The following is a 21,370-nucleotide window of genomic DNA, read 5'->3' on the forward strand; positions in this document are numbered from 1 at the left end:
ATATATTTCATATTTTTAAAATAAAGTTTAGATTGGAGAGCTGCCTGCAAGAGAATGGATCTCAAATCCGAGAGTGACTTACCCACAGCCTCGGTGATGATGAGGAGAACCTTGATCCAGAAAAGTTCAACAGGAGCCTCATCTGCGCGTCTCATCCTTCGTGCTGTTAGCAGGCAGCTTAGGATCCCATTCCTTGTTGCCAAAAACTGTTAAAAATGATTAAAGAAGAAAACTTAGGCAATACAATTAAACTTTACTTAACATTTCATGAAGCAAACAGTCTCCTTTTGGAGAACTTCAAAATGGGGCAGAGGCCGGGAGCTTTAATAGGATAAAGAATAAAGACCAAGGAAGAAACAAATAGAAAATATCTAACTGGCTGGGGACACTTGTTAACTCTGCAGTGAGAAGGTCCAGAGCTGGCTTGGCATTTGGGGATTGGCTGACGGGATAGACTGTGTTTCTTTGTCAAGTGGAGCATTTACAGGGACATAAAAGTTACCTAAGTTTTGTTTCCCTGATATGGCACCCTGGGCAGGAGTGGCTCCATTTGGGGTCTAGAAATTTACTTCAACATCCTGATCTATTTCAAGGTATTACAGTTATATTTCTAACCATGCCAAACATTAACCCCCTAAATTACTTTAGAATCTTAATCTTAGTATCGTTTAGAGTTCACTCAGGAAAACAGAGTCATTATAAATGTAATGGGAATAGGGGATGTTGGAATTAGACCTCATTATCTGCAGCCCTGGCAATCACGCTGCCCTCTTACGTAGGACCAAGAAGGAAATGCACACGCAGACGTCGATGGGAAGCTGTTCTCTCGTACAGAACTGCTTCTGTGGATCTGCAGGGAAGTGTCTGGTGAGAGCCTGGGGCTGCTGTGTGTCAGCAGTGCCATGTGTGAGAAGATGAGTTTAGAATGAAGGACACTCACCGGGTATTTTTCGTTATACGGCTTTAGAAAAAAAATGGAACAGTTTAATAAAGAATTTAGGAATTTATTGGCATACCTTTTAGTTTTCATGGAAAGGCCAACATATGCAATGCATGTACATTAGGCACTTCACAAAGTAAATTTTAAAAAACCTTTCTCCGTTCTATAGAACCCCTGTGAGGAAAGTTATTTAAGCCACAGCTTGACTATATTACCAGTTCATTCTGTAAGAAAATCATTTTACCAATAAAAATCTGAGATTGGTTAATATATAAATAACCAAAAATTCCATCTAGTGAATGATTATTTACTAGGAGGCTTTGTTTTAAACAACATAGGCACTTTGGAGAAGAAATAAAATTGCTAAGCAAACAGAATATTCATGAAAACTGGACATGGAATTCTTTTCATCAGTAAAACATTGGGAACAAAGTGCTAATAATAATAGATATTTTATAAAATTCTTATGAATGCAAAATAAGATTAAAAAAGATTGTATATGCCTCACTTACATATTATACAAATATAATTGAAAGAGTGGAAATGAGAACCTGCCTAAATTTTATAAACCCCATGTTTCCATATTTCACAGGAGATTGTTGTAAAGGAGAATTGGTTTCTACAGCCTCGTATAGCAGAAAAGTACTGAGTGTACCCCTTGGGCCTTCAGGTGTTCCAGGAAGATTTCTCTTTGGCTCCTTTTTCCCCTCCAAAACAAACTGTCTCTCATCATCTGGCAATATATTATACACTCTATAAACCCAATTTATTTATTTATTTAATTTTAAATTTTGACTTGTTAAAACATGCCTCTCTCGACTGCTTTCTAAAATTTAAGCCATTATCAGATATTGTTATTTGTACATGTGTAAAAGAGCTTCGAAATCTACTTCAAGAGTCAGTTTTTAAAGAAGCAAATAGGCAAAACAAGAGTAAAACTGAGACTCAGAATGAGATATACACATGCCTCAATTTATCTTGAATCAATGATTTGATAAAAGTGATAGGCTGGTAAATAAATAATTATTATTACATTTTTATTTAAAAGAATAGGTTTATTACTATTTGTCTTTTAAGATGATCCAGACTTCAAAACCACACGAATTTACCCTTGACCCAGTAACTTCACTTCCTGGAGTTTATCTTACAAATATTATCAGATATTTAGGAAATAACTATTTATAAGGCTAATTATTGTAGCATCATTTTTAATGGCTAAAATAAGAAGCAGACTAACTGTCACATTGAGAGATCCTGTCAGACAGACTTCCTACATAATCACATAGAATAATGTGTATTTATGGGGAAAACAAAAAAAAAGGAAATCTTTGGCTACTGATATGAAATGATTTCCAGGAATATTAAGTTAAAAATCAAAGTACAAAGCAGTGTGAATAATATTATTTTCTTAAAAAGAGGAGAAAATATATATATGCTTATTTCTTTGTTTTGCATGGGATATCTCTGGAAGTTTACTTAAAATAAAATAATTTGGATGACCGAAAAACTGGGGAATCTGAGTGGTTTGGAGAACAGATATAAGCAGGAAGATATTAACTGTATATTCTTTCTAGAGTTGACTTTGAAACAGGTGAAAGTATTACCTATAAAAAGTACACAAACTAATGAACAAATAAAAACAGATGAAAAACAAGAAAGAATTACCTAATTTTTTTTTTTCCACTAAGGCTGCTTTTCAGTGGAGAAGTGCTTGAAAGTGCCACGTGATATCAAATTTATAGTAAAAGTTTCATTCAAGTTAATAAGAGTACAGAGTAAACAATGAAGGGATTAGACATGTGGGGTCTAGACTAAAAGAGAGATGTATATACCATTTGAGATGGGAAAGATAAGAAAATTCCCTAATGATAGGATAAAAGACATAATAAAAAAAATTACTAGCAAAAAAGTAACAGAAGATATCTAGATCTACTTTTTTTCTATACTTTTCAAACTTCAATTTTTGGGCCTCAGAGTCTATTTTTCTCTATCTTCCAACTTTTAAGTTTAGAACTTTGAGTGAAGATTACCTCGTGTTCATTATATGATTACTTCTGAAAAATAAAGAGATCTATCATATAGCAATTGTGTAAAAGTTTACTTTTTATAACTACTTAAAGATTGCTTTTCCTACCTAATAGAGCATGAATATTTAAAATTGTGAGTCTAAAAATGAAAAGCAATTTAAAATGTGTTCTGTTTTTAAATAGAAGGTAGCACAGTTTATCAAAATGGATTTTCAGTGTTCTCTGACTATATTTGGATAGCTCACTTACTTTTATTGTCCAGAAGCTGAGGGTATTAAAAGCAGAAGAGGGCAAGTTAAAATCGCTGTAATATTATTTCAAGTGAAGGAAGAATATGTTTTCCTCCCTTTGGTAAGTTACTTCTAGTACTATGCTGAGTATACTGAACAAGCATAATTTTACCTTGCATATATCTTTACTTTTTCTGATTGTAAATAGAATATGCAATTCAAAATCACCCAATTAAATATATACAAAAGAAAGTAAGATGTATGCTGATATCAGTATCCATCTAGAAGTAAACATAAGTATACATACCTTGGTATACATAACTATATATACTCTTTGTTAACAAATAAAAATACACATTTGTGAATTTTAAATAAATGTAGGCTCTTACCACACATGCTCCTTGTATTTTTTTTTTTTCAAAATACACCATGGTCAGTGGTTCATACATGTGACAAGATATGCACAGATGCACATATATGTATATACTTGCAATGCTGTTCATGTATCTTTGCACTATTGTTTGATTTATATCTCAGGAGATCAGACCATCAGTGGAAATAGGATTTATATCTTGTTTAACTTCAATAGATATTGCCAATATACTCTTCTCAGTATTGGCTTGCCTTGGTTGGTCTAGGCTCTTATAGCTGAATACCACAAACTGGGTGGCTTTGTGGAACTGGTGTTCCACAAACTGGGTGGCTTATAAAAACAAATTTACTTCTTACTGTTTTGGAGACTGGGAAATCCAAGATCAAGGTGCCAGTATATTTGTTGTCTGCTGAGAACCTACTTCTTGGTTCATACATAACTGTCTTTCCACTGTAATCTCACGGCAGGAGGACAAGGGAGTTCTCTGGGGTCACTTTTATAAGGATACTAGTCCCATTCATGAGGGCTCCACCCTCATGAGTGAATCACCTTCCAAAGATTCCACCTCTAAATACCATCACATTGAGTGTCAAGATTTATCATACAAATTTTGTGGGGAACACAGACATTCAGTCCATAGCAATAAGGATTATATTGAATCTTTAAATTGTTTTGGGTAATATGAACATTTTAAGTCTTTTAATCCATAAATGTAAGATATCTTACATTTATTTTAGTCTTTCTTAATTTCTTTTGTTATATTTGTAGTTTTTGATGTACAAGTATTTTCAACTACTTAGGAATAAATCTAAATTTATTTTTAAGTATTTTATTCTGATGCTGTTGTATATGGAATTGTTTTCTTAATTTCCTTTTTGTATAGTTGATTTTAAATGTATAGAAATGGCACTGACTTTTGTATGTTGATTTTGTATCCTGCAAAGGTACTGATTTTGTTTGTTTTAACAGCTTTTTGGTGTATAGAGTCTTTAAGGTTTTCTACATATAAGATCATGTCATCTGCAAGAGAAAGAATCTTATTTTGGATGACTTTATTTCTTTTTCTTGCCTAACTTCTCTGGCTACAACCTCCAGTACTACATTGAGGAGAAGTGTTAAGAGTGGGCAACTTTGCCTTGTTTCTGATCTTACAGGAAAAACTTTCAATTTTTCACTATTGAGAATGTTAGCTTGTGAGCTTTTCATACATGACCTTTATTATATTGAGATAAATTCTTTCTATACCTAGTTTGTTTATATTGAATAGTTTTTCTCATGAAAGAGTGATGAATTTTGGCAAATGCTTTTTCTGCATCTATTGATATGATCACATGATTTTTATCCAACATTCTGTTAATGGGGTGTATCACATTAATTCATTTGCATATGGTGAACAATTCCAAGGATAAATCCTAGGCGATCATGATGTATGATCCTTTAAATGTGTTGTTGAATTAAATTTCTTAGTATTTTATTAAGGACTTTTTGTGTCTACATTCAACAGGGATATTGGCCTGTAGTTTTCATTTCTTTTAAGGTCTTTGACTATGGTACCAGTGTAATCCTGACCTCATAAACTGAGTTTGGAAATGTTCCTTCCTCTTCAGTTTTTTTTGGAAGAATGTGTGAAGGATTGGTGATGATTCTTTTTTAAATGTTAGACACATTCACCAGGAAAGCCATTTGGTCCTAGGCTTTTCTTTATTGGGAAGTTTTGGGTTGCTGATTTAATCTTTCTTCTTTCTTGGTCTGATCAGATTTTCAATACCTTCATAATTCAGACTTAGTAACTTATGTGTTAATAGCAGTTTATCTATTTCTCCTAATTATCCACTTTGATGGTGTATAATTGTTCATAGTAGTCTTATAACTCATTATTTCTGTGGTATCAATTATGTTTCCTCTTTCATTTATAATTTTATTTATTTGAGTCTTCCCTCTTTTTTCTCAGTCTAGCTAAAGGTTTGTCAATTTATTGTATCTTTCCAAAAATCCAATTCAGTTTCATTGATCTTTTCTATTGCTTTTCTATTCTTTATTTCTATCCTAATCTTTATTATTTACTTCCTTCTTCTAACTTTAGGTTTATTTTATTCCTTTAGATATAAAGGTGGGTTGTTTATCTGAGAGCTTTCTTCTTTTTTAATGTAGGTGTTTATTGCCATAAACTTCTCTCTTAATACTGCTTTTTCTGCAATCCATAGTTTTGATATGTATGTTTTTATTTTTGTCTCAAATTATTTTCTGATTTCCCTTTTGATTTATTCTTTGACCCACTGGTTATTCAAGAGTGTGTTAATTTCCACATATTTGTGAATTTTCTAGATTTTCTTTAGCTTTAAATTTCTAGTTTTATTCCATTGTGGTTAGGAAAGATACTTGGTGTGATTTCAATTTTCTTAAATTTGTTAAAACTTGTGACCTAATATGTGATATATCCTGGACAATGTTCTGTGTGTACTTGAAATGAATGTGTATTCTGTTACTGTTATGTGGAAGGTTCTGGATATGTCTGTTAGATCCATTTAATTCATAGTATTGTTCAAGACTGATGTTTCCTTATTGATTTTCTGTCTGGACAATTTATCCATTATTGAAAGTGGTATATTCAAGTCCCTTACTATTATTGTATTGCTGTCTATTTTCCTTCAAATCTATCAATGTTTGCTCTACATATTTAGATGCTCTGATGTTGAATGCATATATATTTGCAATTGTGATATATTCCTGATGAGTTGACCCATTTATCATAATAGAATAACCTTTCTCTTGTTACAGATTTTGACTTAAACTCTATTTCATCTAATACAAGTATAGCAACCCCTGCTCTTGTTTGGTTACTATTTTCATGGAATACCTATTTTCTTCTTCATTTTTAGCCTATATATTTTATGCCCTTCAATCTAAAGTCAATCTCTTGTAGACAGCATACAGATGAATCTTGTTTGTTTGTTTAATCCATTTTAGCCATTCTGTGTCTTTTGATTGAGAGTTTAATCCATTTACACTTAAAGTAATTATTGAGAGGGAAGAACTTTTTATTGCCGTTTGTTAATTTTTTTCTGTCTGTTTTGTAGATCTTTGTTTCTTTTTACTAACTTTTATTTTTAATGATACTTTCTAAGGTCCTGCTTTACTTTATTTTTTTAACATCTTTATTAGAATATAATTGCTTTACAATGGTGTGTTAGTTTTGCTTTATAACAAAGTGAATCAGTTATACATGTACATATGTCCCCATATCTCTTCCTTCTCGCATCTCCCTCCCTCCCACCCTCCCTATCCCACCTCTCTAGGTGGTTTTGTAGTGATATGCTTTGATGCCTTTTTCTTTTCTTTTGTGCATTTTCTATAGTTATTTTCTTTGTGGTTACCATGGGGCTTATATAAAATATCTTATAACAATCTATTTCAGGCTGATACCAATTTAACTTCAATCACATACAAAAACTGCACTTTCTTTTAAGTGTAGGCTGCATATTTTGGATGATTGTTATTTTTCAATTTCTTGGATTCTTCTCAGGAACAGCTATGCCTAAAGCAGCATCAACTCATTAGTATCTACCTCTGTAGCAAGTGATAGGTCAACAAACCTTTCTATATCACTGGTCTGCTCTGGTACAAAAGCTAATGCTCTGCAGCCTCAGTAGAGAGGAGCCAAGCTATCTGTTCTACTCTCCCACAGAGCTTTGGAGAGCAGAGAGCTTCTCATTAGCAACAACCTAGGCTTTGCTACCTTTCTCCATGTGGTCCACATGTCTTCTCCTGACAAGATCTCTTCTCTTACTGTAGAGTTTAGTCCTCTCCAGGTGTCAGCCTCTGAACTGCCAGATAATGTCTAGGGTAAAAATCAATATTTTTTGTGTGTCACTCAACACATTCTAAATCTAGCCAAATTTGTATCTTTCCTCACATTCTACCCGCCTTTACTGTCACTATTTTTGTTGTCATTGTTTTTAGGATTTAGTAGCTAGTTGTAATTCATTTGAGAGAAATTTGCAGGGACATCAGTTTAGTATCCCATAATTTTAGAGTCCTCATTTAGGTTTTAACAAGCAACTGTGAATAATCTGTGCCTAATATTACATTTACTTACTTTTCAGAATATGAATTGATTTTTTTTTACTAATTAAAAAAGAGGCTGTGCAAAAATACATACAGATATCAAATAAGCGTATGAAAAGATGTTCAACATTATATGTCATTAAGGAACTACAATTAAAACAAGACACAATTGCACACCTATTAGAATGGCTAAAGTTCCAAATACTGACAATATCAGGTATAGGCAAGAATGTAGAGCAACAGGAACGCTTGCTCATTGCTGATGGGAATGCAAAATGCTGTAGCCACATTGCAAGGCAATTTGACAGTTTTTTACAAAGCTAACCATAGTCTTACCATATGATACAGCAGTTGTGTTCCTTTGTATTTTCCCAAATAAGTTGAAAACTTATGTCCATACAGAAGCCTGCACATAAATATTTGTAGTAGCTTTATTCATAATTGCCAAATCACAGAAGCAACAAATATTTCTTTCAATAAGTGAATAGATAAATATACTGGGGTGCATCCATACAATGGCATATATTCCATCATAAAAATATATAAGCTATCAAAACATGAAAAGACAAAGGAGGAACCTTAAACACATGCTGCTAAGTGGAAGTATGCTGTCTGAAAAGGTTATTTATTCTAACTGTATGACATTCTGGAAAAAAACAAAAGTATAGACACAGTAAAAGAGATCAGTGGTTGCTAGGTGTTTGGGTACAGAATTGAAGGGATGAGTAAGTGAATCAGAGGAGATTTTTAAAACAGTGAAACTATTTTGTACGGTACTGTAATCATGGATACATGACATTATACATTTGTTAAAACTAATAGAAATATAGAATACAAAGAGTGAACTGAAATGTAAACTATGAGCTTTACTTAATAGTAATGCATCAATATTTTTCATCAACTGAAAAAGTGTACCACACTAATGCAAGATATTAATAATTGAGAAAACTGTAGAGGAGGAGAGGAGAGTAGAAAATGATATATGGGAATTCTTTGTACTTTCTACTCAATTTTTCTATAAAATAAAAACTGCTAGCCAAAGCAATCATAAGAAAGAAAAATGAAGCTGGAGTAATCAGGCTCCCTGACTTTAGACAATACTAGAAAGCTACAGTAATCAAGACAGTATGGTAATGGCACAAAAACAGAAATATCGATCAATGGAAAAGGAGAGAAAACTCAGACATAAACCCATGCACATACGGTCACCTTATCTTTGATAAAGGAGGCAAGAGTATAGAATGAAGAAAAGACAGCCACTTCAATAAGTGGTGCTGGGAAAACTGGACAGCTACATGCAAAAGAATGAAATTAGAATACTCCCTAACACCATACACAAAAATAAACTCAAAATGGATTAAAGACCTCAATGTAAGACCAGACACTATAAAACTCTTAGAGGAAAACATAGGCAGAACACTCTATGACATAAATCACAGCAACATCCTTTTTGACACACCTTCTAGAGGAATGGAAATTTAAAAATAAATAAATAAATAAGCAAATGAGACCTAATGAAACTTAAAAGGTTTTGCACAGCAAAGGAAACCATAAACAAGGCAAAAAGAAAACCCTCAGAATGGGAGAAAATATTTGCAAATGAAGCAACTGACAAAAGGTTAATTTCCAACATACGCAAGAAGCTCATGCAGCTCAATTTCAAAAAAACAAACAACGCAATCCAAAACTGGCAGAAGATCTAAACAGACATTTCTCCAAAGAAGATATACAGACTGCCGACAAATACATGAAAGGATGCTCAACATCACTAATCATTAGAGAAATGCAAATCAAAACTACAGTGAGGTATCACCTCATACCGGTCAGAATGGCCATCATCAAAAAATCTACAAACAATAAATGATGGAGAGGGTGTGGAGAAAAGGGAACCCTCTTGCACTGTTGGTGGGAATGTAAACTGATATAGTCACTATGGAGAACAGTATGAAGGTTCCTTGAAAACTAAAAATAGAACTACTGTATGACCCAGCAATCCCACTGGGTTCATCAGAACTTTTTTTTTTTTTTTTTTTAGATTCCATATATGTGTGTTAGCATACAGTATTCGTTTTTCTCTTTCTGACTTACTTCACTCTGTATGACAGTCTCTAGGTCCATCCACTTCAATACAAATAACTCAATTTTGTTTCTTTTTATGGCTGAGTAATATTCCATTGTATATAGGTGCCACATCTTCTTTATCCATTCACGTGTTGATGGACACTTAGTTTGCTTCCATGTCCTGGCTATTGTAAATAGTGCTGCAATGAACATTGTGGTACATGTCTCTTTCTGAATTATGGTTTTCTCAGGGTATATGCCCAGTAGTGGGATTGCTGGGTCATATGGTAGTTTTACTTTTAGTTTTTTAAGGAACATCCATACTGTTCTCCATAGTGGCTGTATCAACTTACATTCCCACCAACAGTGCAAGAGGGTTCCCTTTTCTCCACACCCTCTCCAGCATTTATTGTTTGTAGATGTTTTGATGATGGCCATTCTGACCGGTATGAGGTGATACCTCACTGTAGTTTTGATTTGCATTTCTCTAATGATTAGTGATGTTGAGCATCCTTTCATGTGTTTGTTTTGTCCATTCTTTAATTGGACAAAATAAAGATTAAGTTAAAGGATTTTTTCTATTATTTGAGCAGAGGATGAGTTCTTTGTATATTTTGGATATTAGTCCCTTATCAGATATGTGGTTTGCAAATAGTTTCTCTTGTTCCATAAGTTGCCTTTTAATTTTGTTGATGGTTTCCTTTGCTGTGCAGAAGCTTTAGTTTAATGTAGTCTAATTTGTTTGTATTTTGCTTTTTTGCCTTTGATTTTGGTGTCAGATTCAAAAAATTGTTGCCAAAACCAACGCCAAAGAACTTACCCCCTATGTTTCCTTCTAAAAAAAGATAGATCTTAGTCGGACAGTTTTTTTTAAAAAAACAATTGTTTTACAAAACCTAAAGTATTTTTACATTTGTTATCAACTAATTGTAAATAATTCACCAATTGTTGGTTACGATTAAGTAGGAGATGTTACCAGCATATGACTGATCTTTTAGTATTTGTTATAAATCTCATTTTGAAACTATCTTTAGGTTTTGTTGAAATTGTGTATGCAACTAAAGGTGGAGTTCTAACTATTTCACGGAGAAATATCAACACATAGAGGCAGAAAATATAACTGGCTTCAGAAGCATTGAGACCTTGGTTTGAATCCAACTCTGTTGTATGCTAAGTATAACTCTCTGAAACGCATTGCTTCAGATATGCAAACTGGTCTTTGCATATACCTACTTCATAGAAAGTTTAGCAACATCTGTCATGAATATATTATATTAAATTATAAAACTTTCCTCCAATTTATTTACTACTGAATCCAAAATATTCTCCATTTTCCAAATGAGGCATAGAGTGACAAAATAAGTAGTCTGAAATAGCATTGCTAAGTAGCATTAGACTTAAAACCTGGGTAGACTTTCTCCAGAACTCATCCTCAGCCACTAGGCATTGATTACCCTGCTGTCATAGTGACATTAAGTGAATAATTGGAGACCATTGACTTTTCATGGGCACATCTCTGGACAGAAATAACATAGACACTATTTAGTTTTCTGTATTTCAACAAACAGATTAGTTTTCTGTATTTCAACAAACTCGTTAAAGGGATAAACCTCTCTTAATGGAAAACAATTATCTCTATATGGTGAGGGGAAATAGGTTTTCTCATATACTGTTGGTAGGAGTATGGATCATTATGATATTTCTGAGAGTAATAATAAGCATTACAGTTTTAAAAATATGGATACTTTTTTACAACTAATCATTTTTAAGAATTTATCTTCATGTAATAATTAAGCATAGGTGGGAAACTTTTGCTTTAATGGTGTCCAGTGAACAGCAAAACCTTTACAAAAATCTAAATACCCAATAATGAAAGACCAGTCTTTTTTTTTTTTTTTTTTTTTTTTTGGCTGCATTGGGTCTCCATTGCTGCACGTAGGCTTTCTCTAGTTGCAATGAGCAGGGGCTACTCTTTGTTGCAGTGCGCGGGCTTCTCATTGTGGTGGCTTCTCTTGTTGCAGAGCACAGAATCTAGGTGCCGGGCTTCAGTAGTTGTGGCACACAGGCTCAGTTGCTCTGCAGCATGTGAGATATTCTCAGATCAGGGCTCGAACACATGTCCCCTGCATTAGCAGGCTGATTCTTAACCACTACGCCACCAGGGAAGTCCCAGAAAGACCAGTCTTTAATATCCATAAAATAGAATATTAAATAGTCATTAAAACGATAGTGTAGATATATATTATTTTGGCACCTAATATGTTTATATTTTCATAAGTTGCATATATGTTTCCCTATATACATTTATATATATTGCATATATATATATATATATCTCGTACATATATGATGTCACCAGCACATTGCATTATGACCTTTTAAGATACATTTTAAATCTCTTCTTATCATATAAAATGATCTGAAATATACTACATCAAAATGTTTCTTGTTGATGCCAATGTATTTTTAAATTTTTAATTTTTGTTCTCTTTTATTTTTATTAATAAAGTATTGTTCAAGAAAAAAACTATATAAAATTAAAGGCAAAATAGAGTTAATTTTAGTTAAGTTTGATATTTTTGAATAAAATTGTCTCCCGCCTTTTCAAGAGGCTTGACCGTGGTGCTTCCTGATACCTGTTGCCACTTGTTTGAACTGCAAAATAGCTATCTTAGACAACGTAGAAGCAAAAGCAAAAGCAAAAAAAAAAACAAATTAAAAATATCAACAATAACAAAATCTGTGAGGGAAGCATTCCCAAACTCAAATCTCCACAGGGATCTTGTTGGATATTTAAGTGGGTAAAATAAGCTGGGTTTAAGTTCAGATGCATTTGCTAGGCAACTAGATACCATGATGGGCACCACCAACTAAGGGAAAGCAGTCGTAACTCAACTGCAGCCAAGTGCTGGCAGGTTCAAGTTAGCTCTCGTTGCCACCGGCATTTACAGTTTTTCAAGAGTCGTATTTTCGTACATTTATGTGAAATCTCCCAACTTGTAAATGTTAGTTGTAACTTTTTTAAACACTATAAAAACCAAACATATCTGTAGAATAGATATGTTCCTTATCCTGGCAGTTGCATCTCTTTTATTGAGTCAACGCCAAAAACTGAAGCCACAAAATGACGGTAAAGAAAATGCCTCTTGAGGCCACTCAGGAGGCTGTGGCACTGGCCTGGCTCTGCAATGCTGCTACTTTATTTTTATTCAACTTATGCTTATGTGACTAGAAAACAACATTTGCTTAGAGGAGGCTGCATTGGTGTTTATTTACAAATATTCAGAATATCAAATGTAAGTCATTATAAATAATTTATAGATGGAAGTGCTGAGTGTGTGAAATTGCAGAAATAAATGGTAGCTCCAACTGGAACAGAATGGAAATAGGAACAAATATAATAACCATGTTGTTCAATGGAATCAGACTCAAAGATATCTGATTTTCTATTTCACTCCAGTAAAAATTTGTGGTAGAGTTTATTATTATGAGCATCTTATTACTACTTTTGTATATTTTTGTAGATGGTTGAAGGAGACTAGCAAGAACAGGGTTCAAGGGATGTCATTTACTTCTTTAAAAAAGGTGAAAAAGACATAGCTTTTAAATGTGATTTCTGAAAAATATCATGGAACTATTTGATTGTTAAAATGTTTAGTATAATTAAAGGATCGAGTGCTTAATAATGCTTAATTGAATGAATAAAAGTAAATAAAATTACTTTAAGGGAAACCATCTTGTTTTGGTAAGGGAGGCACTAATTGTTGTAAATTATATCTCTCTTTGATGTTTATGGTTCTTCAATAAATGGGTCTTTTGATTCACTTACATTGTGAATAAATGGAGAGAGACAATAGTACAGAGGGGGAGGGAGAAAAGGAAAGCCTGAGCAGGTTTGTGCTAGCAAACATTTTAGTAGTCTACAAGTAGAATTCCTCCCTCCCATCACACGGTGCCAGATGCTGCTTTGTCTGAAGCCACAAGCTGCAGTGCATCCCTATGGCACTATAGACAAAATCAAACCTGGCACTGTTATCACAGTTACAGAAACACCTATGCTAAATAGCTCTGTGTTGAGAAACTGGGTAGAGTCTATATGCAGAAGCTTTATTATCTTCAATTTTTTTAAACATCTCATTAAATTGCCCATTAAAGAATAAGTCATAGTAACATAGTAAGATAAACCAGCCTTAAAGCACTAGAGTATACAATGAACACATTCTGTACATAATCTGTTTATTCCACTCCCTTAATAAAAGAGGCATGATGAAAATTCAGCTTTCAAAAGCATATGTATGCATATACTCTCTATATACACATATATATTCAAGTGAAATATGAAGTTTATAGTCGATTCATGTTCAAAATAATCTAATTTTCCCCGAGAAGAACTTATATTTAACATCAAAGAATTGTTATTCCATTGCTCCTTCTCATACTTTATTGTCTCTTTTGAATATTCTGACTAAATTGAGTAGTTGAGTATATTGTTTGCACTGAGTATTGGTTTTGTGTAACTTTCACTGTATTGAGCAAGGTAGACATATGGTATCTTTTCCAAGTTATTAGTAAAATTTGATCAGAGGCAATTATTGGATAATTGGTTTCTTTGGAAGACTGAATTAATGCATACTTAAGATATACAGATTATCGTGTAAGATTAAAGAAGAATATTTAATATATCATTGACATGACTTTGTCCCCAACTTAACGGGCTGATGTCTGATATCAGAAGATATTTCAAACTCAACTTGACTACATTTCTCTTTCATCTTTTTTTCTTTTCCTCAGTGGGCCATTGGCACTGCCTTTTGTCTAGCAATGTTTTTCCTGTTTTGTGATTAAGGTATAGTTAGATAACTAAGTTTGGGGCCCTTCGTCTTTCCCCTAGTATCATAGAGAAAGTACACAATTGTGATGTGGCATTTAGAGGAAGTGATGAATGAATCTAACTGATGTCATTTGAAACAAGATTCTGGGAATGCCTGGCTTCATCTATCTGCAGATGTTTATGGTGGCAAATGATTGCTGCTATATATCCAAAGATGCAAATTGCTCACTAAACTCATCATGACTTTTAAGGAAAATAACTCTGAAATCTTTTTCAACTTTATTTACTGCTCACTGCTTCTGTTCTTTCTTGTAGCAGGTATTGTTGTTGCCTCACCCAGATTTTCTTTACCAGGCTAGTATCCCCATTACTAGCTGCTGTAGTCTTGAAAGCTAATGGCTCATACTTGCATCCATCACCCAGAATCGCCCACAATGGGCACTGCTTGGGAGGCTATGATCTCTCTCTCTCCTTCTCTCTCTCTCTCTCTCTCTCCCTTTTAGGCTACTTCCGATCAATGGCTGAACTCAATCCCATTATATTTGACTAGGGCTTATGTTCCAGAGCTTCTCATGGGATCAGAACAGGTTAGCCTTCACCTGAATCACATCTTAGCTTAGTCTCTACCTCTTCCCTACTTATGTTTCTCTTGCTTCTTTACAGTTTTCTATTGAAAAAACTCTCAAAAATCACTTATATGAGTATTTATGTCTCAGACTTTGCTACTGAGGAGCATGACCTAGACATACCTGCTCATATAGCAAATGTTTATTTAAAGGATGGGGGCTGTTAAAGTAAGTTGATAGGACTAAATCAGGAATGATGATAAACACAATCATAACCTTACTAGAGTTTAAACGATATGACTCTTGGTAGCATAAACATTTTTGATTTTCACTCTAGGTGGAAATTCTAAGTGAAATAATTTTCTTGAGATTCTTAAAGCCAGCTCATCTTGGTTTTCCTGGAAACCTAGGAAAGCAACAACCACTGGGATTTTATAAAGTGGAAGACAGAACCAGTTATGGTAAAAACAATTTACAAAGACATTGTGAGAGGGTTGTGATGTGATATATATGCTAAGCATCTATTGCATCAACTTATTATACAGGGTTTCTAAAAAGATTACAGTTAAGCATTCATATTCTGAGAACCTCTGCTGACAGTCAATGCCATTCTCTAGACTCTAGAATCTAGATAAGCAGTGGGATATAGGCAATAGCGGAGAGATTTGGAAAAAATTGATGTTTCGGTCATCTTTATTTTCATTCTCCCTAAGAATTGTATTTGGAGAAAAAAGTTGAATTTTAACTCCTACTTTATTCCTTTCCTTTTGTACCCACCATTTCTTGTTATCTCCTAAATAGGAGCAGCTATCTTTATTTATAGATTCCAATTCTGCCCTCAGTGAGTTACTCTTTCTCCCATTCTTATGTGAAAATTGTTCAGTCTCTATACATTAATGTAGGCAATATAAACATCCTTCATCAAACACACAGAGCATGTTTCCAAAACTAGAAGTGGACTTGTTTCTGAAAGCAGTCATAACAGTCTTACGGGACCTAACCTGGGAAAAAGATATCTATGGATCTGGGAAAACTGATGGTGAGCTTTGTGTCAATGACAAGAGCAAGCAGCCTGGGAAGCTACTACAAAGCTAATTTTAAGGAGGCTTTCATAGGGCAATATGTTTTCTTTTTGATTTTTGTTTAATATCTGACTATATAATTATAAAAATTTAAATGATATGTAAAAAAATTAGTTTGGAACTCTGTAGTGTCAGAGAAAAAATTAAGTTTATTTTTAAAACAGTTAATAGTGTATAAGGAATTCAGACCAAATTTTCAATCTGTTAAACATTTGGTCTAATGACTGTCAAGGAAAAATGAAAGAGCCCCTTCTTTTGTTTTTGTTTTTTAATATAAATTTATTTATTTATTTTCTATTTATTTATTTTTGAATTTTATTTTATTTTTTTATGCAGCAGGTTCTTATTAGTTACCCACTTAATACATATTAGTGTATACATGCCAATCCCAATCTCCCAATTCATCCCACCACCACTCCCCCACTCCTCTCCCCCCGCTTGTTGTCCATACATTTGTTCTCTACATCTGTGTCTCAATTTCTGTCCTGGAAACCAGTTCATCTGTACCATTTTTCTAGGTTCCACATATATGTGTTAGTATACAATATTTGTTTTTCTCTTTCTGATTTACTTCACTCTGTATGACAGTCTGTAGATTCATCCACGTCTCTACAAATGACCCAATTTTATTCCTTTTTATGGCTAATATTCCATTGTATATATATGTGCCACATCTTCTTTTATTTATTTATTTATTTTTGACTCCATTGGTTCTTTGTTTCTGCGCACGGGCTTTCTCTAGTTGTGGCGAGTGGGGGTTACTCTTTGTTGCAGTGCATGGGCTTCTCATTGCAGTGGCTTCTCTTGCTGCAGAGCACGGATTCTAGGTGTGTGGGCTTCAGTAGTTGTGGCAGGCAGGCTCAGTAGTTGTGGTTCACAGGCTCTAGAGCGCAGGCTCAGTAGTTGTGGTGCATGTGTTCAGTTGCTCCGCAGCATGTGGGATCTTCCCCGGGTTAGGGCTCGAACCTGTGTCTGCTGCATTGGCAGGCAGACTCCTAACCACTGCGCCACCAGGGAAACCCGAGCCATGGTTTTTAATTGGTCTTTTCTAATGGGGTGATTCTTTAAGGCTCATAGTTTTTATATGGTACATGCAATTTTAGCTGCTCCTCTATTGTTTTATGTATTCTAATTTAACACTTTACATGTTTCACTTGGATCCTTAAACTGATCTAACCATGAAGGACATAATATTATAAACTGAAGATTGACTAAGAGGAACATATAGGGATTCAAGGGAGAAACAGAGAATGTAAGTATATTCAGTTAACTGAGACCTTTGAGGAAAGTAAAAGGAAAAACAGTTAGTTTTGGGACTTCCCTGGTGGCGTGGTGGTTGGGAGTCTGCCTGCCAATGCAGGGGACACGGGTTCTAAGCCCTGGCCTGGGAAGATCCTACATGCCCTGGCAACGAACAGTGGCTTCTGCTCGCCACAGCTAGAGAAAGCCTGCATGCAGCAGGGAGGGCCCGGCACAGCCATAAATAAATAAATTAATTAATTAAAAACAAACAAACAAACAAAAAACCAATTAGTTTGGCATAGTTCAGAGCATTAAAATAATATTGTTGTGGTGTGAGTTGTATTTTTAATAAAGGACAGATATAGAGGATTACTTGACTGTATTTTGTTCCTATCTTCTCTATCCAAAATAATTAGTTTTAAATTTAAAATGATAGAATACACATAGTTAAGAGGAAAAAAAATACTTAAAAGCAATAAAGGTAGAAACATTTTGAATGACAAAATAAAGTTTTAAAAAGTATCAATAAGGAAGAAGAATGAATTAAAACTAATGAGACTAATAAATACAGATCTATAAGACTATGCATAGTTTTTTAAAGGACTCACCTGGTGCTTTATAACTCTTTACATGGATTACCAACAGCAAAAACAACAAACCGTAAGGGACCATATCCACTAACAACTGAAAAGCCTATAGAACTAATTTTATGAAAACTACCTTTGGGTTAATAAAAGTGTTCAGAATTAACAGTAATTTTCTTTAGTGGACTGATAATTAAGATGCATTATATTCAAGGAGAAAAAGACAAAAGTGAGAATTTCAGAGAAGAAATAAAAACCAATATACTGAAAAACATTAAAACTAAAATTAAGTGACCAGTGAATGAGTTAACAGCTAGAGAGAAAATTTCTGACCTGGAAGTGATATCAAGAAGCACTTACACAGTGTGAGGCATATAAACAAAAAAAAAAGAAAGAAATATATGGAAAACAAAGGAAGTGACAGGGAATACAGAGTGAGAATACCTAACATATGGGTTATTGGAGTTCTCAGAGGAGAGAAGAGAGAGTGTAAGAAGACATAATGACTGACAACTTTGCAAAACTTGTGAAAGAAATCTAACTTTAAATTGAATAAATTTATAAACAGTAAGGTGGATCAATACAAGAAATATACACTCAAATACATCAGATTGAAACCTTGGAAAACCAAATCTAAAGAAAAATGTCTTAAAAGTAGCCAATATTGTTACCAATATGAAATGATAATATCAAAGTGCTGAGAGAACATAGCTTTCAGAAAACAATGCTTGATAAATTGAAGGTGAAATCAAGACAATTCCAGAAAAACTGTAGTGAGAAATTAGTCATCTACATACCTACAACAAAAGAAATTTTATCTTTCATTATAAAAGATTATAAATGAAAGTTTGGGGATGCATGAAGGACAAAAAGTAAGAAAAGCATCAGCAAATGATAAATCTAAATAAACATTATTTTATAAAATAATAAAAATAATTTCTTGTAGGATTTTAAATATAGGGAGAGTTAAAATATATAATAGGACACAGATAAAAAGAACTGACTTGTTCCTTGAATTATCCAGGAAGATAATAAAATTACTAATTACTATCAGGATGTGGTAATATTTACAAAGGTATGTCACAACCACTTACCATACCATTAAATAGTAAAACAGTGAACAACACTGAAGGTGATAGCAAGTAAATATGAAGTAAAAACTGTTTTTGCATAAAAGAGTCAAAACAACAGAAGGATGGTAAAATTATAAGGACAAACTAGGAATTATTATTTTAAAATGTCAACATAGTAGTTTGGGTGTGGACGATTTTTGATTTTTTGATCTAGGTGGTGCCTACATGCTTTTTTATTTTATTGTAACTTGATATAAGCTATAGAACTTTTCTTTATGTGCTGTTATCTATATATGTTATATTCAACATTTTTTTAAAAAAAAGGTTTTAAAAAGACACAACAATCAAAGGGTAAAGCCAAAAAAGAAAGACAGGACTAGACATATTATCATCACATATGAGTAGGCTTGTCATATAGGAGACTTTTTATGCAATTCTGAGATTGATGTTTAAAACAACAACAACAACAAAATGAAATAAGTATCAATCAATATGAAGAAGACTAGACCCAAATAGCTTTTGATTTAAGAAAAAAAAAAAAAGAAAAATTTGAAAAAGTTAAATGGCATTTCCAAGGTCATCAATGTATACAGAATGGCAGTGTTGGGTCTAGAAAGCAGGTCTTTGAGTCTTTTTTCATTGTTCATGACAGTATACAGAAGTGTTTCCTATTTTTATTTTATTATTTTTCCTGTAAAAATTAACCCTAGGGTTTCAGCTTCCAAGGATTGCTGTTAGAAATTCAGAGACTATCCTGTCTTTTGCCTTCCTAGCAGTCCACATATTTCTATTTTTTGGTTTGTTTAACACTTGTATTGTTACTGGTTGGTAAGCATCATGAAAGCAGGGACATCACATTTATTCTAATTCCTTTTGTATTCCCCCAGCACATAGAAAATTTGTGGGCAAGAAGTCAGTAGATTAGATTCAGTAGATTAGATGTAAAAAGTGGCAAGAATAGAAATCAGATAAGACATTTGTGCAAAATGAAATTTGTCTAGTCATTTTCCTTATGAAAATATGGGACAATGTTGTGTATATTATTTTATTAGTTGGTTGTTTTGTTTTATGGCTTAACCACAAATTATGAATGACTTCCCATATTAACAAATACATATAAATAACATCATTATGATGGCTCTATCATGATGCTTTATTTTGTGATTGTCTCATTCAATGAATGCCTATTGTTGAACATTTAGGTTCTGATTGTTTCTAAAACGCTACATTATACATTTTTGTATGTACTTTAAGATATGTAATCACTGGGACAAAAGATATGAGTAAGTTTAGGGCCTTTGATAAATACTGTTAGAATTCTCTCCACAGAGGATTGTAAAGCATCTTTACATTTCAGAAAACAAGAATAATTGCCATTTTCTTCAGAGGCTTCCTGAATTTTTTGGTGCAGGAGTGTTTTTCCATTTGTAGTTACTAAAAATTTTTAAATGCTTCTTAGATAGTCACGTTCTATCAGAAGAGTTTTTCATGTAGACAGAACATTATTCTAAATGATGTTCAAGGGTTGTGAAAGGGAATTCTTGCATTTATTTGACTGTTAGCTGGTTATAAGCCATAGTTAATTTTATGTATCAGTCTGACTAAGCTAAGGGATGTCCAGATAGCTGGTAAAATGTTATTTCTGGGTCCATCTCTGAAGATTTTTTGGAAGAGATTAGCATTTGATTCTGTAAACTGAGTAAAGGTCCACCCCCACCAATGTGGGTGGGCATTAGCCAATCCACTGAGGACCCAAATAAAACAAAGAGGTAAAAAAAGGTGAATTTCCTGTTTCTTCTTGAGCCAGGAAGTCCATCTTTTCCTGCTCTTGGGCATCAGACCTCCTGGTTCTCGGGCCTTTGGATGCTGAGAGTCACACCAGCAGCCCCTTGGTTCTCAGGCTGCCAGACTTGAACTGGGAATTATACCATGAGCTCTCCGGGCCCTCGGACTCAGACTGAATTACACCACCAGCTTTCTTGGTTCTCCAGTTTATAGACAGCATACTGTAGGGCTTCTCAACGTCCACAACCTCATGATGAGCCAAATCCTATAATAAAGCTCTCTCTCTCTCTCTCTCTCTCTCTCTCTCTCTCTTTCATATCAGTTTGTCTCTCTAGAGAACCCTGATATATTATATAACTTTCAAGTGTGTCTTTATAGGATTTAATAAAAATATGAGATGCCTCAAAGTCATAAAACAATCTGCACATACCAATAACCCTAGTTCATTGGCATAATCTCCCTCTCTCTCTATCTCTCTTTCTTTCTCTCTCTTACCCCCAAATCCAAATCT

Source organism: Aethalodelphis obliquidens, unplaced genomic scaffold (genome assembly GCF_003676395.1).
Source record: "Aethalodelphis obliquidens isolate GAN/ISIS:26980383/991018 unplaced genomic scaffold, ASM367639v1 scaffold1, whole genome shotgun sequence".
In the NCBI taxonomy this organism is placed as follows: domain Eukaryota; kingdom Metazoa; phylum Chordata; class Mammalia; order Artiodactyla; family Delphinidae; genus Aethalodelphis; species Aethalodelphis obliquidens.